This window comes from Acinonyx jubatus, chromosome B3 (assembly GCF_027475565.1).
Source record: "Acinonyx jubatus isolate Ajub_Pintada_27869175 chromosome B3, VMU_Ajub_asm_v1.0, whole genome shotgun sequence".
Classification (NCBI taxonomy): Eukaryota; Metazoa; Chordata; class Mammalia; order Carnivora; family Felidae; genus Acinonyx; species Acinonyx jubatus.
Genome location: NC_069386.1, coordinates 2,542,102 through 2,565,735, shown reverse-complemented (window position 1 = coordinate 2,565,735; position 23,634 = coordinate 2,542,102). Strand labels below are relative to the sequence as shown.

At 49.2% G+C, this 23,634-nt stretch overlaps 2 long non-coding RNA genes across 2 annotated transcripts; one reads left to right on the top strand and one right to left on the bottom strand.

Moving 5' to 3' along the window:
* Positions 1-952: 952 nt before the first annotated feature.
* On the bottom strand, positions 953-4,377 carry LOC128316187 (uncharacterized). Its single transcript, XR_008299773.1, has 2 exons — positions 3,706-4,377; positions 953-1,586 (listed from the first exon to the last, which is right to left on the bottom strand). It is a non-coding gene; the product is annotated as an uncharacterized LOC128316187 (long non-coding RNA).
* Positions 4,378-11,486: 7,109 nt separating this feature from the next.
* On the top strand, positions 11,487-21,966 carry LOC106965911 (uncharacterized). Its single transcript, XR_001428709.3, has 3 exons — positions 11,487-11,770; positions 14,311-14,600; positions 19,787-21,966. It is a non-coding gene; the product is annotated as an uncharacterized LOC106965911 (long non-coding RNA).
* Positions 21,967-23,634: the final 1,668 nt, after the last annotated feature.

Below are 23,634 nucleotides of genomic sequence, written 5' to 3'. Positions count from 1 at the left end.
CTTCCTTCCTTCCTTCCTCCTTTCCATCCCTTCCTTCCTCCTTTCCTTCCTTCCTTCCTTCCTTCCTTCCTTCCTCCTTCCTTCCTTCCTTCCTTCCTTCCTTCCTTCCTTCCTCCTTTCCATCCCTTCCTTCCTTCCTTCCTCCTTTCCATCCCTTCCTTCCTTCCTTCCTTCCTTCCTTCCTTCCTCCTTCCTTCCTTCCTTCCTTCCTTCCTTCCTTCCTTCCTCCTTTCCATCCCTTCCTTCCTTCCTTCCTCCTTTCCATCCCTTCCTTCCTTCCTTCCTTCCTTCCTTCCTTCCTTCCTTCCTCCTTTCCATCCCTTCCTTCCTTCCTTCCTTCCTTCCTTCCTTCCTTCCTTCTTTCCTTCCTCCTCTCCATCCCTTCCTTCCTCCTTTCCTTCCTTCCTTCCTTCCTTCCTTCCTTCCTTCCTTCCTTCCTCCTTTTCCTTCCTTCCTTCCTTCCTTCCTTCCTTCCTTCCTTCCTCCTTTCCATCCCTCCCTTCCTCCTTTCTTTCCTTCCTCCCTCCCTCCCTCCCTCCCTTCCTTCCTTCCTTCTCTGTTCTATCCCTTCCTTCCCCCTTTCCTTCCTTCCTTCCTTCCTTCCTTCCTTCCTTCCTTCCTCCCTCCTTTCCATGCCTGCCTTCCTTCCTTCCTTCCTCCTTCCCATCCCTTCCTTCCTTCCTTCCTCCTCCTTTCCATCCCTTCCTTCCTTCCTTCCTCCTTTCCTTCCTTCCTTCCTTCCTTCCCTCCTTTCTTCCTTTCCTCCTTCCTTCCTTCCCTCCTTTCTTCCTTTCCTCCTTCCTTCCTTCCCTCCTTCCCTCCCTCCCTTCCTCCCTCCTATTCTTCCTTTCATTTCTTCATTTCATTGTTTCTTTCCTTTTAGGAATTGTTCAAGTATTTATCTTTCCCTCGTGTAGCCCTCACCTTGAATGAAATCCATGAGCTTTGTTTGTGTTGGCGTTGGGGGTCGAGGCTGCTTGCTTCGGGGTAATTAACCGTTTATCTTAGAGTCACACGCAGTTTCTGAGTGTTGGACACAACCAGAATATTCCTCCACCCATGAGCAAAAAGCCTTGGTTCTTTGCAAGGGAGCTGAGCCTGTCGTGGGTGTGGAGGGAGTCCCGGTGGCTGGTTAGGTGGCCTCTCTGGACCCAAGCCGTGGCTCTGCAGCCTGCACACTTCATGGATTTCTTCCGACCTTTACACTGCCTCAGTTTCCAAGGTGGACCTAGGGGGCATTCTTGTACCAAAATCCCTCCTCGTCTCTCAAATCCTTTCTGTTACATCCAAATTCCCATTTCTCACAATAACTTCTCCGTAGCAACCCTCCACTGTCATCAGTCTGAGGCTTCTGCCTGCCAGACGGTGACTCGCCAAACGGGGCGCCTCCCCTCAGGCCACCAGACTGCCCGCAAGCGGAACCCCCCTCGGTCAGCGAGAGCACCTGTCGTCTGTGACCAGCCTTGCCCAGCTAGCCTGCTCAGACGTCGGCGAGTGCAGACCAAATCCCATTGCACCGAGTGAGCTCAGGTGAATAGTTTTTCACATCACGCTTACTGGTTTTTTGGGTTCATCGGCAGGAGACTCTAAAGAAGGAAGAGTGGGAAACAGATAATAGTACAAAAAGTGAATAGAGCCATTTTCAACCCCACCTTCTGAACATAACGGCCGTGGCACCTGGTGGCTTCTCACCGAGTCTGTTTTCTGTGCCTGCGTGGCGAGCCCCATGTCCAGCAGCATGGCAAACCCCAAAGATCCTTGTAGACCAAATGTTGTGACTGGATGCTTGTTTCCAAAGTTTACGTTTCTAGAAGTGGAGCCGGGGGACCAAACGATACAATTTTCTCAAGTCTTGATATGCGTTGCCCAAAAGCCAGCGTGGAAATGACCATTTCTCACATCTTTCCCAGCACTCAGTAATACAGCTTTGTTTGTTTTTTAAATATTTACTTATTTTGGGGGCGCCTGGGCGGCTCAGTCAGGGAAGCGTCCAATGTCGGCCGGGTCGTGATCTCACGGTTCACAAGTTCGAGCCCAACGTCAGGCTCTGTGCTGTGTCGGGCTCAGATTCTGTGTCTCCCTCTCTCTCCTCCCCTCCCCTGCTCACACTCTGTCTCTCTGTCTCAAAAAATGTATAAACACTAAACAATTTTTTTTAATATTTACTTATTTTTTGAGAGAGAGAGAGAGAGAGAGAGACAAAGCATGAGTGGGGGAGGGGCAGAGAGAGAGGGAGCCACAGAATCCGAAGCAGGCTCCAGGCTCCGAGCCGTCGGCACAGAGCCCAGTGCAGGGCTTGAACCCGTGAACCACGAGATCATGACCTGAGCCGAAGCTGGACGCTTAACCGAAGGAGCCTCCCCAGTAATACGGTTTATTAATAAATTCTAATTTGATGGCTTAAAATGGTTTATTGTTATTTCACTTTGCATGTATTTGCATACTGGCAAAATGAGACCCTTAAAGATACTTTGGGCTATTTTGTTTTATTACTTCAGGAGTTGTCAATGTGTGTCCCTTGCCAATCTTTTAACCATAGCTTAGTTCCCCATTCCTGTGTGTCACTTAGCCCCTCCTCAAATGTCACCCCTTAGGAAAGCCCTTGGCTGACTCCTCCACTCAACCTTGCGCCTCCCGTGAACCCACTTGTCTGGTTTTCATGACACTTATCAGCTGTCTCCCCACAGGGCAGGGCTCCGTGTGTTCTGTCCCCCCCTGAGTGTCCAGTGCGCCCCAAAGTGTCCACCATAGTGGGCCTTCAACACTTTCATTCATAGGGAGTGAGACTGTGCACCTGCCTGTGTGCACTGTTCTCAACTGTCCCCATTCTTTCCGTGCTCTTCTGGCAAAGAGAAGGTCGTTTTTCCCACTCTCTTTGGCGTGAACAGCAACCTTCAGCCTCCTAGACTCATGACTTCTAGAAGGCACCGTTACAACCTCTCAGTGGTATTTATGTGTAACTGTTTCATTTCTAAAATTTTTTTAATGTTTCTTTATTTTTGAGAGACAGAGAGAGAGAGAGAGAGACAGAGCATGAGTGGGGGAGGGGCAGAGAGAGAGGGAGGCACAGAATCGGAAGCAGGTTCCAGGCTCTGAGCCATCACCAGAGCCCGATGAGGGGCTCGAACCCACGAACCGTGAGACCGTGACCCGAGCCGAAGTCAGACGCTCAACCAACAGAGCCACCCAGGCTCCCCTGCTTTCTTTTATTGTGATAAAATACACATAAATTAATATCGACCACTTAAAGCATTTTAGACAGTTTTTTTTAGTTTATTTATTTATTTATTTGAGAGAGAGAAAGAGAGAGAACAAGCAAGTGAGGAAGGGGCAGAGAGAGAGGGAGGGAGAGAATCCCAAGCAGCCTCTGCACTGACACCACAGAGCCTGACTCGGGGTTCAATCTCACGACCCTGAGATCACGGGCTGAGCTGAAATCGAGAGTCCGATGCTTAACCGACTGAGCCAGCCTGGCGCCCCAACCATGTAAATCATTTTAAGCATTTGGTACAGTCATGCTGTGGTGCAGACATCACCGCCACCTGGTCCCAGTACGCGTCACCCCAGAGGGAACCCCGGCCCGTATGCAGTCACCCCACCCCGTGCCCCTGCTCTCTGCCCCCCGCACCCACAGACCTACTAGACTGTTTTCATTGCCCCTTGACTTTGGGTACAAAGAGAAAAAAAAAAATGTCATGAAATCACCTCCATCCAGTTTCTCCGGGTCTGTCGTCAACTGCTCAGCCTTCCAACTTTTTGAATGATTCCCGACAAGCCTGGAATATGAATTCGGGGGATTTCTCAGAATTTCAGCAGGAGGCGTAGCCTGAGGCTGCAGACTGGCCCGGGATAGCCGGGCCCTGCTCTCTCTCTCTCCTAAAATCCCATTTTTTCTGTCGGACACCTTGCCACTCTTCTCCACAGGGCGTGGGCCAGAGGAGCAGTGAGGGGGTCCCCGGTGGATTCCTGAAAAGCCAGGGCCGCCTTTGAAGGAACTCTCAGAACCAGGCCCCTTGGGGTCATGTTCACCTGAGGGTCTACTGAGGTCTGCCCTGGTCTAGATCTGGGGGACCTGCCTAGTGCTGGGGGATATGTTCCATCCCAACCCCTGGAACTGACGAATATCAACTCACATGGCCAAAGGTGGGATTAAATGAAAGATGTTCAGAGCAGTGTTTATCCTGGATTATCTGGGGGGGGGGGGGTCCGGAAGATAATCCCAAGGATCCTTATGCAGTGCCCTGCCTCGTGAGACAGCCAGAGGGCTGCAGGGACAGACACACAGGAGAAGACGGCAAGAGGGGGGAGGATGTGCCCACGAGCCAGGGGACGCCAGGGGCCACCAGAAGCTGGACGGTGGACAGATTCTGCCCTAGAGCCTGCAGAGGGAGAGAGGCTAACACCCGGATCTCACACTCCACCCCCCACCCAGCCCGAGGATTGTGAGACAATAATACACTTTGGTTGTTGCAAGCCAGCCAGTCCGGGTAATCTGCTAAGAAGCTCTACAGAGGGTGACGGAGGCGGGTTACCACGGCCTTTCCAGCAGCCACAGAGCGGGTCCCATAGCCACTTTTGTTGATGGCCACCACTGCTGAAACAAATGGCCCCAAGTGTAGTGGCTTACAGCAATGCCAACTTTTCTTAACAGTTCTGGAGGTCAGGCTCGGCATGAGCTGTATGGGGCTAAAATCAAAGAGTCAGCAGGGCCGGGTACCTTCTGGAGGCTGCCTGTCTCTAGAGGCACGGCCACACATCACTCCCGCCCTGTGCTCTGTCATCACATCTCTCTCGGCCTCTGACCCTCCTTTGTCCCTCTTATAAGGACTCTTGTGATTCCATCATGTGCCGACGCAGATAATCCTTATTAAGATCCCTGATTTACCTTCCGTGTAAGGTAACTTATTCACGGGTCCTGAGGATTAGGGTGTGGGCACCTTTGGGGCACCGTCACTTGGCCTTGCTCTGAGATCCTGGGGGACAACACTTGAGCTGCCCTTTTGCTGATACAAAGATTCCTAGCTCCTACGTATTAGGGTTCTGTTGCAGAAAGCAGAACGTACCCGAGCTGGTTGAAGCAGAAGGAAGTAAACCTCAAGGCAGCACACGGCTTGCCAGATACTGGAAGGACTTCGGGAACAGACTGGAGACTGAGCGTCCGGAGCGGGTTCCTAGGGCCACACCGTGGCACGGAGGTCCTTCCTGCTCACTGAAAGCCACCGCGAGCCGTCCTTCCCCGGGACCCGGTGGTCACCATCCACGAGAGCAGGGTGGACGCCTCCCTGGTCCTCCTGCCCGCTCACCCCTCTGTGTCACTCCTCCTTGACCTGGTCTTCAGGTCAGCTCTTGCCCTAGTGTCTATCTAAGTGGGGCATACCTGTGGAACCCTGGCCACGAGGGGAGACGGGGACTCCTTTCAGCTTTCCAGCCCCTGCGGTCCGGGAAGACACATGGAAGGCAGTTGGAGTCAGCTTAGTAAGACATCTGCCACCGGGTCCCCCAAGACTCCGCAGTGTTGGATATTCAGAGTCCCTTCTTATCTCCCAGTCAATGCAATAACTGTCAGCCTTCTGGAACTTTCTGGGCTTTAGAACCATTGCCCACGGACTTTGGAAATGTCTGGAAAGCTGGGCTCAGGCTGCCAACTTGCCCAGAAAGAAGACCAACCCCACCCCCAGCCCCAGACACCTGTCCCTCCCTAACCCGCTCCCCCCACTGCCCATTGTTTCATGGCTTTGTTGTTACATGTGTGCATTTAAGACGCCAAGTTCCTGAAAGCAAGAATCATACACTCTCATTTTGATTCCTTTCTTCCCTCCGCTGCCCTTTATGAACTGGACGTAAATTCTAACCGAGCTGGAGGGTCACCATCCCCCAGAAAAAGCCCTGCCGGGTCTGTCCCTTATTCTCCCTTCCAGCTCTGCATCCTTCGGGGCTCCGCACAGACTCTCTGTTCTCTTGGAAACAGTCCCTTCACTCTGGCCAAGAGCTGTATTTCCACAGCCCGTGAACATTCTCTGTGGCTGTTGACAGCGTGTGATGCTTTCACTTTCCTACCTGCGATGACTCCCACCCCAGCTCTCCCTGCTGTGGGTCCTGTGGGGCAGGGACGGCTCCCGTCTGTCTTTGCGATGCTCGGGAGACAAGCACAGGGCCAGTTCAGAAACTCCCGTAAGTGTTTCCTGAGTCAGTCCCTTTCTCCGTTTAGAAATTAGGGGAGGGATATGATAACAGATCAAGTGACAGGAATGTCTGGAAAGCCCACCATGAATGAAAAAAAGATGTCTACCAGGAGGCCAGAGATGGCTTATGAAAGGCGACAACTTGGCCATGTTAGGTACTTTTTCTGCTTATGCAATGCTGGCATGCCTCCTGAGCCATATGCCTGGAAGGCTTGCACGGATGGAATGGTGGCCAGGACGCGTCTGGCCTGGGGACGAGTCTGCCTTCCAGGCGTCTCTCTCCAGATGGGGCACAGCGGCTAACTAATGTCTCTGTTCCTTTCTTTCTTTCTTTTTTAAAATATAATTTATCGTCAAGGTAGCTAACATGCAGTGCACAGAGTGTGCTCTTGGCTTCAGGAGTGGATACCCGTGATTCATCACTGACATACAACACCCAGGGCTCATCCCGACAAGTGCCCTCCTCAATGCCCATCACCCACTTTCCCTGCCCCCCCCCCCCGCCTTCAACCCTCAGTTTGTTCTCTGTGTTTAAGAGTCTCTTTGGGTTTGCCTCCCTCTACAACCCAGCAATAGCACGGCTAGGAATTTACCCAAGGGCTCCAGGAGTGCTGATGCATAGGGCACGTGCACCCCAATGTTTCTAGCAGCACTTTCAACAATAGCCAAATGATGGAAAGAGCCTACATGTCCATCAACTGACGAATGGATAAAGATGTGGTTTACATATACAATGGAATACTACTTGGCAATGAGAAAGAATGAAATCCTGCCATTTGCAGCAACATGGATGGAACTGGGGGGTATTATGCTGAGTGAAATAAGTCAGGCAGAGAAAGACAGAAAGACAGATATCATATGTTCTCATTCATATGTGGAATTTGAGAAACTTAACAGAAGACCATGGGGAAAGGGAAGGGGAAAAAGAGTCCCTTTCTTACTCCAGTTGGGAAATTAGGGTTCAGATAATTAACTTCTGGTGCTTCTTAGACCCGTCAGACGAGGGGTCGTGTGAGCAGACTGAGTTTGCTTTTCCTGGTCTGGCATGTTCAGAAAACCTCTATTGCTGGCCAACTTGGCAGGTGCTCTGGAACAGAAGCGCTGGCTGCTAAGTGACAAATAGAACCTTCTATGGGTATGGTGTTGCCAACTGGCTCTCTTCCTGACAGGTCCTCCCAGGGAGCACGTCTGTCCTCTGGGGCGAGATCTGGGGAGGGCTCTGGTGGCGAGAATGCCCCTAGGGCAGAACGGAAAGGATCGAGACTGTTCTGTATGTGACATTTCCTATTCCTCTTGTCACCTTTCCTGGAGTCCTCTAGGGTTAGAGGCTACAATGGACGTATCCAGTCCAGTGGGTCATGGGAAGTGGTTACACTGGGAAGGATGCCCCATGTCATTCACATGACCCACTCTGAGCATGCTAGGGGAGACCCGAGCCAGCTGTCCACGCTTTCTTTGTTGTCACCATTGCTGGCACCCAACATGACCCACAGGTGACTGCTACCTCCCACTGTGGGGTCATCAGGACTCTAAACAGGTGAGTCACCCCTGTCCACCTTGAATAGTCAAAGGGACTGACTGGTGTACTGGAAACTCAGTCCTGGCCTCCGTGCAAGGCAGAATAACGGTCCCCAAAGTTGTCCACACCCTAATCCCTGGAACCTGTGAATATGTTACCTTTTACTGGATGGAGCATTTTGCATGCCTGGGAGAGCCCAGGTCACAAAGGAAGTAGGAGAGGTTGAGAGGTGACCACAGAAGCAGAGGCCAGAGTGACGTGCATCATGGTGCAGGCAATGGCCTCAGCCTCTAGAAGCTGGAAAAGGCAAGAAAGCAGATTGTCCCCTTGATCTTCTAAAAGGAATGCAGTCCTGATAGCACTTTGATTTTGGGCCAGCGAGAGCCATGTGAGAATTCTGACATCCAGAACTACAAGGTGATAAATTGTGTTGATTTAAGCCACCGAGTTTGTGGTAATTTGTTAGAGCAGCGATAGGAAACTAATACGGCCATGTTGGGAGGTCGCTGCCCTCTGCCTCAGGCTGGCAGCCGTCCTGTTTTTATCTACTCTTGAGGGCTGAAGAACAAGGGAGTGGTGGTGACACGATGGGCTCTCCTGTTGCCACCTTATGTTCTGAAGGAGGAGGCACTGGGCTTTGAAAACCCCAGGACACAGGGAAGACATCCATTTGTGGCAACACCTTGCCACCCAATATGGCGGAGAGATTCTAGCCCAAGTCGGTGTCCCCCCTGCCGTGTGCCCTGCCACGAGCCGCCCAGACTCTTCCTTTGTTCTCTGCTCCCACCTGCCCCCTGGGAACGTCTCTTGGTTACAGTGCTTTCCTCAGCTGCGTCCGCCCCGCTCCCGTCCGTGGAACTTCAGCTTCGGGTGACTCAGATGCAGATCTGGTTCCACACCCGCCACGGTGGCTCCTGAAGGACAGGGGAAGAGCTTGCTGTGGTGTGCCCTCCAGGGCCACACTTGGACCATCACTCCGATGCACGGTGGCTTTGCGACCCTCCTTCCTGCCACTCACGTTCACGTCCACATCTTTGCGTAATCTCATGTCACGTTCCAGGGTCAACTTCTCTTCGCTCTTGTACCAGTCCCTGAACACCGTCATTCTTGCTGTCTTGTGGGGCAATTCTATGGGCATTCTGCATGATAATTCCTGCAGCCCGTGTCTTCCGGGGCTAGTTCTCTTATATCCCGTTCCTCCAGCCCTAGTAGAGTCCAGAAAGCTGCCCACCTCCCCCGTCTCCTTTACAGCTATGCCACCATCCGATTTCCCCTGCCACTTTTATGCCTGCCCCAGGATCAGCTATGGACTGGATATATCAGGCCAGCCCAGTCCAAAGCAAAACCACATCACTCGTTTTAACAGAGAAAGTCTTATACGAAGAATTGCTCATTAGTTACCAAAGAACCAAAAAGGCCAGAATAAAATACACAGGCCATTTAAATTTTTTTTCGTGTTTATTTATTTATTTTGAGAGAGAGAGCGAGCATGTGAGCACATGACTGGGGAAGGGGCAGAGGAGAGGGAGAGAGAATCCCAACAGGGTCCACGCTGTTAGCACACAGCCGGATGCAGGGCTGTATTCCACACCCCCGGATCATGACCAAGAGTCAGACGCTCACCCAGGAGCCCCCAAGATACGCAGATCTTAAGAAGTGGCAACTAGCATCCTTCAGGCTAGGGGGACCGAGGAAAGAAGTGGTCGTTGTCTCTGAGTTAAAGCAGGTTTCTGTGAAGGGGGCACTGCTCGACTGAGGCCAGAGTCTCTGAACTTGGAGGAGGGTCTGGGATGCTGGGGCCCAGACTTCGGGGGAGGGGACCCTGGCCAGTTGGTGCTGGCATCACTGAGTCTGCTTCTGCAAGCAAGGGCTGGACCAATCGCCCGGTGGGTTCAGTTGCTTCTCCCAGAACACGCCGTGGCCACCGGGGAGGAACCAGAATTACTACATACTTTCTCCGAGGATTGTCGGATTTAGCAAATAAAAATGCGGAACGCCCAGTTACGCTTCAGTCGCAGATCAACGGCGGATCCTTTTTTGGTATATCTCATGCAAGACTGGGCACATGCTTATACTAAACACATACCTGTTATTGAGCTGAGATTCTCGCCGGGTGCCCCGTATCTTACTGGTCAACCGTCCTCCCTCCTGCACCCCTACTGCCAGACCACTGCAGTAGGCAGCCGTGAGCAGAGCAGGAAACACGGTCCTCAGAGGGCTGCTGCAGCATCCTGAGGACAATCACAGAGCTTCACGACTGGCACGGCGAGGTATTGTCACCTCAGCTCCTGCCTCCTGCAAAGTCTCCTGGACACTTATTTGACTGCTTGTAGCCATAGGCCAACTGTTGCTTGTGTGGACAGTTAACACTGGGAAAGTCTAAAGATGGCAGAAATCGGAAGCTACAAATGACACACACAGACCCTCTCCCGGGGCCTTCTCTCAGACCCGCCTTCTTCCTGTGCCTCGGGACACGTGCCAGGCCCTCGCTCTCCCGTGACTTTGCTTCCTCGGCTCTTTCTGCCTTGGTCTTGAGGAGCCATGAGCAGAACGGGATGATGGGAAGCGTAGGATGATCTGGGAGCCCAGACACACGTGCGGAAGTGCCCGCGCCCTTGGTGAAATGGCACCAGCATCTCCGCTTTTATTTTCTTTTCTGTCCTGGAAACAAACAAACAAACAAACAAAAATATACATATATATATATATATATATACGACTTTTCCTTGTTCTCTGTCACAGAATGAGTAACATTCTGTAAACAAACATGAACAGACAGGCACCTTAACTTACGCGGCTGATTTCATAGCTCTTGGCGGGTCTCTGGCTTTTCCAACAGCTACGCGAGGTCCCCCAGGATGCTGTTGGAGGAAAGTCAAGATGTGCTGGGTCACTTGCCTCGGTGGCTCCATTAATCCCCTTCCCCTCCAGGGTCCCTCCTTCAGTACCTTTGTGTTCAAGGGTCTGCTCACCTGACATCCATCCACCCGCTTTGACCATCTTACGTTTCATTTCAACGCCAGCCCCATCCCTACTCTTCCGAAAGGAAAACACACTCTCGCCCAAACAGATAAGCTTGTTTTATTGAGAAGTGCATACTTAGGGGATTACAGTCATCCCTTCATAACAGCTGAATGTGAGTAAGCCCTCGAATGGCCAGATAATTCTCCCGGAGATCTTATCAATGTACTTTTTGTTTTCCAAAATGGAAGCAGCTTCTCTGTTTCTGGTTTTATGTGCATCCTGTAGAAAGTTCAAGAAAAAAAAATATACAGATTAAATTACAGCTATGGCAACAGATCACCCCAGCGAAAGTCACAATTTAAAGTTGGGAATACATAAAAAAGAGGTTAGAGTGGGAGAGAACCAAAGCATAAGAGACTCTTAAAAACTGAGAACAAACTGAGGGTTGACGGGGGGTGGGAGGGAGGGGGGGATGGGTGATGGGTATTGAGGAGGCCACCTTTTGGGATGAGCACTGGGTGTTGTATGGAAACCAATTTGACAATAAATTTCATATATTGAAAAAAAAAAAGATTTAAAAGAAAATAAAGTTGGGAATACCGTTTTCCACATATTTCACCAAGCACATTTACATAGCACCCCGCACATTCCTTCTGTTGTGATTTTATTTAAAAAAAAATAGCGTATTACTCATGTTAGCTAAGTTTTACTGCAGCAATAAATTAACTCTGGATTCTCAGTGGCTTAATAAAACAAAGATTTATTCCTCATGCTTTTCCAACGCAGATTGGCAGCGGCTCTGCTCTGCTCAGCCATTCTCGGAGCCAAGCTACCGGAGACTCTTGTCTTGTGACCACACTGTCTGGACCGCGTGGCCTTCTCGGTTGCTGCGGGAGGGGGTAAAGGGACTGGACAGTCAGGCATTGGCGTTTTCCTGCCTCGGCCCAGAAATGAAACAAGTCACTCTTGTACGTGTTTTGTTGGCCAGAACTAGTCCTATGATTCCACTTAACTTCAATGAAACTGAAAAGTATGACTTTCCACACGCCCAGAAGAGGAGGAAGGCCACATACTGGTGAATGCTGGCGATGTCCCCCACTCATGGGTTCGTACTATACGTATTAATTTGTAATCTACTGTTTTCAGCCAACGGTTTGTCACGGGCATCTTTCCACGGGTCCTTGTCATTGTTAGTGACTGCACAGTATGTTATGGTGAGATTACATCAGCTCTTATTGCCATGACCCCGTATTAATGGTTGACTATTAGGTTGGTTTTAATTTTTCCCTAGTAAAAACAATGTTGGAAGGAGCATTCTTCTACAGTCTGTGTGCATTTGCTGGGTTCTGTTGCCAGGCTGAACTCTCCAAAATGAAAGTTCCTGGTCAAGACATATGCACATTTTAAGATGATTTGCTACATCTTGACCAAGAGTTTTTCAGAAAAGATGAATCCATTAAGTCCTGAGAATAATGATCAAAGTGCTGATGTCCCCAGATTGTTTCCAGGGCTAGAGAGTAAAATTCTCTGCTAATACAATCAACCAAAATGGTATTTGATTTGAAATATGCTATTTCTTTGCTGCGAATGAGAACAACATTGTTTTCATGCATTTGTTAGGGCTTCGCGTAACTTCTTTGGTGAATTACCCCATTACCCTCTTAATTCTGTGAGTCTCTTTTTGCTTATTAATTATTGGGAGCTCTTTACATATTCATTAGATTATCAACCTTTGAGAAAATACATTACAAATATTTTCTCAACATTTTATTTTTGTCTTGTAACTTTTTATGGGATTTAAAACTTATAAACACTTATTACACAATCTTTCTCTCCATCCCCCCAATTTGAAATGCTTCTCATCTGTACACTGGAGGTTTGCATATATTCTGGACCAAGTGTGTGTTTTCTGTCGCCAGCCTCACACTGTTGCTTTCTATTATAATGTGGTTTAAAATCGACCAGGGAACATTCCTCTTTCTTACTCTTCCTTTTCAAAAACGTCTTGACTATTCTAGTGCATTTACTCTTTCAGATCAATGGTTCTTAAAATTTCTGGTTTCAAGACTCCTTTGCATTTTTGAGCCTTCGTGAAGACTTCAAGGAAGTTTTGCTTTATGTGTGTTCTACCTACTGATATTCCCCTATTAGAAATTAATACTGAGAACTATTTGAAATATTTCGTTACCAAATCATTTAAAAATAAACGCCATGTAACTATTACATGTTAACACGAATGATACATTTTCTATAAAAAAGGGCTCCATTTTCCAAAATGAATTATTGAAAAGGAGAGAGGTATTGTTTTACATTTTTGCAAGCCTCAATCAGTCTCTGTCTCTCTCTCTCTCTCTCTCTCTCTCTCTCTGTCTCTTTTCCCTCTTTGGTGGTATAGCCCTGGTTACACAGTGGGGTCAGGGGGAAACGGTACAGGACTCATGTGATCCACTTGGGTACCTCCTGGTGCTACCTGGACCAGTTGTGACTGTGGACAAATACTCCGTCTGAGAAGTGTGATTATCGAGGGCTCAGACTTCTCAGGAGCAGGGGGTTGGGTCACCGCACTAGACAAGTCATGGAGACCAATGGAGGTGATATCTGAGGGCAGAGTCTCCCAAGAAGTGAGAGAACAAGTGTTAGGGCCTCGATCCCACGACCCTGGGATCATGACCTGAGCCGAAATCAAAAGTCGGATGCTCAACTGAGCCACCCAGGTGCCCCTAGAATTTGTGTGTTTGTTTTTTTTAAATCAAATTCTAAAAGTTAATTCTGCTGTAAATTTGGATGGAATGGACTTAACTGGGCAGAGAATTAATTACTGACTGAGGCTTTATATCTTAAATTTCTTTTATGTCCTTTAGCAAATTTTTATAATGTTTTCTATGACATGTCCTCACGTTTTGTTAAGTGTATTACGAGGTATTTTATATTTTTGTTATGTCTCAAGACTCTCCTCTCACTTTTTCAAATAAATTCTCTTTAGGTGAGCTTATCCATTGGAACAGCCTCAATTAAAAAAATATATATATTTTTATATATGTATATGTATATTTATATTTATGTATATATAAAAAATATATATATCCATATATATATGTATATATATATATTTGGATGATTCCAAAACCTGTGTCTCTCTATGCCTGATCATTTCCTGAGCTTCTCACACATATATCCGACCCTCTGTTTAATTTTGTTCTCATAATAAAGAATTCTAATATTACAGGAAAGAGCACATTCATCTCAGGTAAAGCAGAAGACTGACTCTGGCAAAATCCATTGGTTTTCATGAGAATGTGATTTCCACTAAGTGGTCCCCAACACGTTCTGCACCGCCTACAGGATAAAGCCAAGCTCTTTGCTGTGACCCTTGAGACCCCTTAACCTACCAGCCCCTCCCCGGCTCCTCTCCTGGACAGCCAGAGCCCAAGACATGTCAAACTTCCAGACCACGCCAGCCCGTCCTCCATGTTTTTTCTCCTCAGCTCAAATGCTGTCCAATCTTCAAATCTTTCTCAGCAACCCCCAAGCTCCAGGCAGAGTTGGTTGTCATTGTTTCTGGGTACAGGGTCCCTTGGTACGCACCTGTCAGAACAAGTATCTCACTGCGTTGCACTCAGTTTATGTGTCTGTCCATTTTTCTAGACTGCAAGCTCTTTGGGACCATGCTCATTCTTGTGATTCTCTCACTATCCCTGGTATCTGGCACACAGTGGACCCCAACTGTTGAATTGATCACTGAGTGAATGAATGAATGAATGAATGAATCAATGAAACAGCATTTGCATGCTGAACTTTCAAACTGAACCTATAGTGTGATGGGAAATATCACACACATCAATGGGAAAAAAATGGCCTCAGGCGTCCAGGTTTCATCGAACATCTCATGCAGTTTGATTTGTACCGATTACAACTTTGGAGAACGCAGAGCCAAGGTGAGCTTTAGAAAACCACGGGCCGTAACTAAGGCAGCGGATGACCTCTTTTGGGTGGGTGGGTGGCAGGTGAGCGTCCCTGTCCTCAGCCTGCTGTGCCCCAAAAAGTGCCATCACATCAGCCCAGGGACGGCGTTAGCCTTTTCAAACTTTCAACAAGGCAGCTCCCAGCGATCAGATTTTAACAGGCGATGACTCTCTGGATGGTGTTTGTGCCGCACTGAGTGTGTTGCAGTTATGAGCTCTATAGGATCCTATAGGATCAGACCGCTGCTTGTGTTATGTTCCGATTGGAAACCCAGTCACAGGGAGGCCTTCACGTGGCTCCCCATCCTGGGAAAGACCTTCCCTTTCCCCAGGGCCATGCTCACCATGATCCTGTCCAGCTGCCTCTGCCGGGAACGTATGGCCCAGGATTTCCCCCTTCGCCTCCTGCCCCTTGACTCCTTCTGTGCTCTGGTGCTGACCCGCAATCTTTCCTGGAGTTGTATCATATCAAGGTCAACCTCAGCTCTCCCTTGGTCAGAAGCTCCGGGCTTTTCTGCGTCTGAACTCTGGCAGCGAAGCACCATCCAGTGGGGGTTATGCTTTCAGGGGCTGGGAGGTGGCTTCAGTGGGGAAGCCCCACGGAGCCCACAGAAAAGTAAGCACGCAGAGCAGGGGGAGGAAAGGTAGACAACAGGGGCCATGTGGGAGCAGGAGGTGCATCCAGTAAGGAGGCCAGGAACATGTGGAGTCTGGACGTTCTGGGACTGTGTTCAGAGACGGAATTTGGAAAGGGATACATTTTTTAGAATGCATGTTCAGGGGTTGAACTTAGGAACCCAACAAATAAAAATTAAATCGAGGGGCACCTGGGTGGCTCAGTCAGTTGGGCGTCCGACTTCGGCTCTGGTCACGATCTCACGGCTCATGGGTTCGAGCCCCGCGTCGGGCTCTGTGCTGACCGCTCAGAGCCTGGAGCCTGCTTCGGATTCTGGGTCTCCCTCTCTCTCTGTGTTCTTCCCCTGCTCACACTCTGTCTCTCAAAAGTAAATAAAGATGAAAAACAAACCTTAAAAAAAATCAAATCGAATCTGGACAAGACACGTGGGATAACCTTAGGTAGGAAACGTAGGCCACAGAGTCGCTGGGATTTTAGGGCCCAAATTCCCGAGGTACACCTCTTTGCTCTCTCCCTCTGTCTCTTCCTTCTTTCCTTATTTACACAGCGGCTGAGGCCCGCTGTGTGCCACACGCTGGTCTGTGCAAGACGGGCCATGCAGCTCAGCAGTAGTACTGCTACCCAGGCCTGTCAAAGTGCCTGCATTTTATGTCTGTGAAGCTCCCAGACTCTCTGAGGTTGGACATTTTTTTCAGTGCCTTGGGAAAGGAAACACTTAAGGCTCGCCAACTTCTTCACCGGGTATCTGTGCAGAGCCTGAAGGTTACTGCTGTTATAGGCAGTATGGCGACCGTGGAGATGTCCCGCTTGATACTCTGTTAGTGTTTTATGACTGCTATAGCAAATTAACACAAACTTGGAGGCTTAAAGTCGCACAAACTTATTATCTTACGGTTCTGAGTATCAGAAGACTAAAAAAGGTATACAGGGCTGGGTTCTTTCTGGAGGCTGTGGAAATGGAGAGAATCTATTTCCTTGTTTTTCCCAGTTTCTAGAAGCCACCTGCTTTCTTTGGCTCATGGCCCCTTCTTTCATTCCAAAGGCAGCAGCATCATAGCATCCTAATCTCTCTCTCTCTCTCTCTCTCTGACCTCTGCTTGCATCACCACATCCTCTCCGGCTCTGACCCTCTTGCCTCCCTCTCTTAAGGACCCTTGTGATTACCCAGGACCCACTTGGACAATCCGAGATAATGTCCCCATCTCGAGATCCTTAACTTAGATTTGCAAAGTCTCTTTCAGCATGGAGGAAAGCATATTCCCTGGGGATTAGGACGTGTACAGCTGTGGGGGCAGACGGGAGAGCATCACTCCCCCCTCCAAGACAGGACCTGGCTGGGCGGAGACTTTGTTGGACCTGTATCACTGGCTCACACTTTCCTGGCCCAGCCCCGCTTCTCTCATAGGGTGACTGTCCTGTGAAGGTGTCACTCCACCTCCCCATTAATGTCTGCTTTCTGGAAGAGTGGAAACGTCACAGCTCACACAGCGTGGACGGCCCTGATGTACGAATAAGCCAACGGAAGCCCACATAGCACGCTCACATTGAAGTTTATCCTTTAATGTTGGGTCATTGACGTTGGATGGGGCTGATGTGGTTCCTCTGCGTCCCTTCGCAAATGAATCCTGGGGCGTGTCCAAAGTCTCTCAGCAGAGGAGGAAAGAATGGGGTAGGGCAACCTTCACACCATCTTTGGGGTGCAAAAAAAGGATACCATAAGAACAGAAGATCTCCACCCTTTCCTTAGTCATTATTTTTCATCTGTAAAACTACTCAGAGGCAAGAGCCCTTACGCAGACTGTGGTTTGCAAACTATGTCTACATCCATTACTCCCTAGTTCCCCTACTCAGCCCCGTACTCTCATCCCCACTTGACTGACAAGGAAAGTGACAAGTGCACGAGTCCCAGAATTAGTGAGGGTGGAGGCAGGGGCGGGGGCAGGCAGGCATGCCCTCGCGCGGGTCTCCGAGAGCCTGGAGAGCAGAGAGGAGAGGTCTGATCACTTACATTTCATGGAGGAGAAGCATGAGGCTCAGAGATGCTGAGGGAGCTGTCCCGGGCGCCACGGCTGAGATGCCACGCCAAGGCTAGAGTGTCCCTGCTGATATATGGTGCTGTCACTTAGACAGCGATGCTGCTAATTATGCACTAATAGCTAGTAATTAATTAGGGAGAATCAGAGCGGGGGCCTGAGAGTTTGGAGAAAAATGGGAATCAGTAAAGAGTAGACCCAGTATCTTCACTGACTTCGTTTCATGTTTATTTCCCGTTCATGTGCCACTCAGTGTGTCTCATATATTTTTAATGAGAACATTCTATTAATGCCAATGGGATTGATTTTTGAGGGAGCATTAGGAGCATAAGACATGGTTGCCGTGTGTCATTGACTAAGACCAATTATCCAAACACGTCTCCTCTGACCTTGACACTGGCCAACAAAAAAGAAACAGGACCCTAGTGTGTTTGAGGAACCCATGTCCCAGAATGGAATGTTCCTTCCGAATGGCCTCGCGTGAAGAGTGGGCCACAGAGCCAGCCCGTGTCTGGGTGGAGCGAGGAGTCGGAGGGGCTGCTTGGCCCCACACACTCCTCCCCTCTCCCCTCTGGGCTCAGCATCCTGCAAGGCTCACAAGACATGCACAGAGCCTCTGAACGGATTCCAGCTCCGGTGATCTTTGTTCCTCAGTCTCCTTACCTGTATACTGGGTGTAATTCTCATACTTAATTCGTACGCTTCCAGTGACGATTGAGTGAGTTAGTAAAAGGGAAATGCTTAGAGCACTCCCTGGCATGTAATACGAGCTATTGAAGAGCTGGCTAATAGTATTGTGATTGCTGCTGCTGTTTGTGTCACAACTAGAAGAAGGAAAACATTATCAGATCCAGCAGAAGCATCGTACGGATTCCACATGTGGTGCCTGAGGTGTGTGAGGAAGGCGTCTACTCAGATAATCTTCCGAGACGGGAGCTTATGATGAGGTGTAGAACATCTTCTTCACCAGAATTCTTTGGACCGCCCTCTGTTTGTCCAGAAGCATCAGCGATAACCTCCATCGTGAAGGGTGCCACCCAGTGGATGCTGGTCTGTTGCCAACCGCCCTCTGTGTTTGCTGGTTCTTTTACCTCTGGGGCATTTGCACCTGTGTGGCGTTGAGCAAAGCTGAGTTGTTGTGGGTGATAAACGCCCGAGGAACTTGAGGTTCCACAGACAAGAGAAAGATGGCAGTAAGGAGGTGTCACCCAGGGGGGTGAGGGGGGTGGCGAGGTGTCGGAAGGAACAAAGAGCAAGGATAAAACATACAGGTAGTGGGGAGCCCAAGGAAGGCTTTGGACAGAATGCTTTCATGTCTAACGTGGGATTCGGAGTGGTTTGAAGCAGAATTTGGGACATAAACCCCCTCCTCTGTCCTTTCCGTGAAGCCACTGATACTAAAATTCATTTAGGGAAAATGCTTGCTTTTAATAGTAATCAAAGAGATGCAGGTGAAAGTAATGATCAATAATATGATCCCATGAAGGACGTAAAAGCAATGGCACGGTCGTGACGAAATAATGACTCCGACACTGCTTGTCCCAAGGTCACAGGGGCGCCCCTTCGGGTAATCAGCCATCTATATCAAAGTCATATACACACGTACGTCCTTGAACTCGATTCTATTTCTGGGGTTTCGTCCCAAGGAAATCATTTAGACGAAAAAAAATTCTGAATTCTGGAAGATCTTGAATGTTAATTGCAGAATTAACTTTAATAGGGAAAAAAGAAAAAGACTAGATCTTAGGAAAACAGTTAAGTAAGGAATTTTATAACCGCTCTATGGAAGCTTAGGTGGTCATTAAAATGGTAATTTTTAAAGCAAAGTGGAAAATGCTCATGATAGGACATTAACTATGGAAAAGGCGGACACATCGTTGTATTTATACCTTAATAAGCATGCAAGCTATGTTTGTGCATAACAAGGATTAGACGGGAATACAGACAAATGAAGCTAGTTGATGTGTGGAGGGGTGGCATTGTGTGCCTGGGGGTCACGTTTTTCAGATCCTTTATTCTGGTTCAAGTTTACAGAGCCTGTGTCCCCCGTCCCCAGCAAGGGGCTGGTATAGCACACAGGGCTCGGGCTATGGTGGGGCTCCAGAGCCAGGGTGAGGGCTGAGATCAGGCAAACATTCCTGGGACGGGATTAAGATGCTCCTTGGCCTCTGTAGCTGGGCCAGCGTGGTTGCAAGGTTTGGGGAGGGGGGGGGCGGTGTGGTCAACTCTGCACCATCAGCTTTGAGAATCCAGACAAAGTGAAATACACATGACAATACTCTCAGAGGCAAAGACATGGTTGGGGCCTTTTAGAGGACACCCATCTAATGGGAAGGGCCTGAGCGGGACACAAATCAAGGAGGACTCCATGGTGCTCAGGTCTGAGTTTCCCCAGGTGGGGAAGGGTGGGGGGTGACCCCCTGCCTGGTGGAATTATGGAGGTAAAAGTCGGGTTCCCCTGGCTGCTCTCTGTGTTGTGTCTTTCCCAGGTGAATGGATCCTAGAGTTACCCATGGCGTTGCCACAAGCCCGGAGTCCCTCTACGATAGCTGCAGGTTACCGGGGAGACGGCTAGAGGTTCAAGTGGATGGTGCACTCTCCATGCAAAGGGCGGGACAGCTGACATAAAACAAGGTGGGCTCTTCTGGGACAGACACCTGGGGTCAAAGGCCACTAGGCTGAGGACTTCTAATTCCGAGGAAGAATGTCTGGGGAAGGGAGCAAAAGGGTACTCCAGAAGCAATGGGATGCCAGTGCGGTTATCTCCTCAGAGTCCTATTCAAATGTCCGGAGAGCGGTAGCTGCCATACCTCCCAAAGAGCTTCACTCTTTCCTCTCCGTTTCTTCTTCTTTTTTTAATGTTTATTTATTTTTGAGACAGAGCGGGCATGAGTGGGGGAGGGGCAGGGAGAGGGGGCACAGAGGATCCGAAGCGGGCTCTGCGCTGACAGCAGAGAGCCCGATGTGGGGCTCGAACTCACGGACCGCTGGATCACGACCTGAGCCGAAGTCGGACGCTCAACTGAGCGCCACCCAGGCGCCCCTTTCCTCCCCTCTTCTTTCACCTCTTGGGAGGACAAAGGTTGCCCTTTAGGCCACTGGTGGTCAATCAGGGGTGATTTTACCCCTAAATGATATTTGGAAACGTCTGGAAGCATTTTTGTGTCACAACTGAAAGGGGTGCTACGGGCATCTGGGTTAGGCGGTTGCTGAACATCTTACAATGCCCAGGACAGGACCCCACGGCAGCCCAGAATGTGGGTAGTGCCCAGGATGAGAAGCTCTACTCTACACCCATCCTACTTACTGGGGTGCCCACCACTGGCCACCAGTGGCCAAGCTGGTGCCGATGATGGTGGTGGTGGTGGTGGTGGTGAGGCTGGTGTCATCCCAGACTTTTAACGCACATGTAGTTTGCATACATTTAATTCATCAGATGCTTCCAACCCAACAAGGTGGGCAGAGGTTATCATTCCTATTCTGGAGGTGAGACCGGGTAGGTGGACAGAGGGCAATACTTTGTCTGAGGTCGCACGGAGAGCGTCAGCATCAAGCAGAACTGGTTTTGAAGCCTTGGTGTCTCGTGCCTTCTAATTGTATCCTTTTTCCACTGCACTGGTTGGATTCTGTGAATATAAAAAGAAGGAAAGCCTCACCACCGCTCTGAAAGCCTGAATTTGTCCCAGGCTTTACACATTAGTGCTGGAGCCAGGATTCCTCATTCCCAGACTATTATAAACAAACACACCTACAAGACACACAGAGACTTTTAGGGACTGGCGGGGTGTGTGGTCCTCCTATGACTGACACCATGGTGAAGCTGGGGATTTGGCTGCTTATCTACGTCTCCCGTGTTATCTTAGGTCAGTTAGAAAGCTACATGCCAAGAGCGACACCCGCTGACTTCTCTTTTCCTTGTGGTAGATGCTCCATAGTAACTATCGGTAACTACAAGTTTTATCGACTTTTTCCTCAGAGCTAAGTATGAATTAAGTGTAAGCTTCCTTGGTATTTTCTTTATCCCCACCCACCTCCCCCCCACTCCCCACCGTTCTAAAAAAGACTCGACTGAGTCCTGGGCATTTGCGTGGAATTGATATCCACAAGTTTTCACGATGCCTCACACCCTCAGTTGTGTTTTTCCTGAAAAACACTAAGCAAGATGCCCCCAGCCCTCCTTGCGCAGGTGCATCGCCCTCCCTTCCTTTAAGAGTGTCACCGACAAAGGTTGGAAGCCCAACTGCTTAATAACTGGCTGGAATATAAAGTCGGCATTATAAAATTGGCAGAGCTAGAATCATCAAGAATGGCTTCCAAATAGCTGGCCCAGATGGCCAAGTTAAACCATCCAGCGTTTTAGAGCCAGAGCATAGAGGAGTCTGAGCGGGACACGGTGGTGGGAACAGGCGAAGGCTGGCTCAGTGATTCTGGGGGAGCCGTGGTGCTCGGGGTGTGGAATACTCCTCTGAGGATTGTCTAACAGTGTCTTTTTAAGAAATTGATATAGGGGAGCTTGGGTGGCTCAGTCGGTTGAACGTCCGACTCTTGGTTTCAACTCGGGTCGTGATCCTGGGGTCATGAGATAGAGCCCCATGTTGGGCTCTGTGCTGACCGTGTGGAGCCTGCTTAGGATTCTCTCTCTCTCTCTCTCTCTCTCTCTCTCTCTCTCTCCCTCTCCCTCTCCCTCTCTCACCCTCTCCCTTCCCCTCTCCTGCACACACAGGCATGGGCACATGCACTCTCTCCCTCTCTCTCCGTCTCTCAAAAATTTTCAAAATTGATCTATAACTGACATATGACATTAAGTGAGCTTAAGATATACAAAATGATGGTGCAATGTGATTGCCACTGTAATTAGGCTCCACATTCTTGCCAACACGTGTTACCTTTTGTCTTCTTGACGATAGGCATTGTACCAGGTGTGAGGTGACGTCTCATGGTGGTTTTGATTTGCATTTCCCTGATGTTCGTGATAATGATCATCTTTTGGTGAGCCCGTTGGCCATTTGTACATCTTCTTCGGAGAAATGTCTGTTCAGTCCCTTTGTCCATTTTGTTTAACGGAATTGTTTGTGTTTTTGTTACTAAGTTGTATGAGTTCTTTATATATTTTGGATATTCACTCTTTTTTAAAGATTTTTTTAAAAATGTTTATTTATTTTTGAGAGAGAGAAAGAGACAGAGCACAAACGGAGGAGGGGCAGAGGGAGAGAGGGAAACACAGAATCCAAAAGAGGCTCCAGGCTCTGAGCTGTCAGCACAGAGCCCGATGTGGGGCTCGAACTCCCAGATTGCGAGATCATGACCTCAGCTGAAGTCGGGTGCTCAACCGACTGAGCCACCCAGACACCCCTAATGTTTATTTATTTATTTTTGAGAGAGAGAGAGAGAGAGAGAGAGAGAGAACAGGAGGGGCAGAGAGAGAGGGAGACACAGAATGTGAAGCAGGCTCCAGGCTCTGAGCCGTCAGCACAGAGCCCGACGTGGAGCTCAAACGCATGACCCATGAAATCAGGACCTGGGCTGAAGTTGGACGCTTAACAGACTAAGCCACCCAGTCGCCCCTGGATATTTACCCTTTAAGCACAAGTGACAAAAGCAAAAATCAGCAAGCAAAACTCCATCAAACATAAAGAAACAATCAACAAAATGAAAAGGCAGCATACAGAAGGAGAGAAAATATTTGCAAACCATAGATCTGTGTTGTAGTGTCTTGAATCAGGGTTTGGTTATTCTGTAACAGCTATTTTAATGGGATCATTCTTCACCCTGAAGACATTAAAATGCTACTTTTTTTTTTTTTTTTAATCACCACTAGCGCGTACTAGGATCTCAGGAGCTAGAGGTGGGGCTGGGATGGGACGAAGGGTGGGTTACCATATGTGTCGGGAACACCTAGTGGTGAAAAGGCTGCCGGGGGCCCTCCTCTTGACATTTTCCCTCTTCTTGGCTTTGCTCTGTCAGCAGCACTCAACCCACCTGCGCTAGAAGCTTCTGCACCTCGCATCTCAAAATGTTGCCCCGCTTCTGCCCATAGCGGGATTGACTCTCCTGATTCTGGGTCTACTGAGGAAAGACCCAAGAAGGTAGACCCTAATTAGCTGCAAGAGAGGGCCACCCAGCCTCTAGGTCATCAGCTGTGGCCAAGGCGGTGGGTGCGATGATAGGTTGTCCCTTCCAGAGTAAAAATAACAACACAGCACTTCCTCCGGGGCTGATAATGTTCCAGACGTTTACTCGTATGAGCTTTTACTCATGACACCGGGACATCATCCGTGACCGAGGTACTCTTCTGATCATCCTTATCATAGGGATGCACAACAAAGGCACAGAAAGG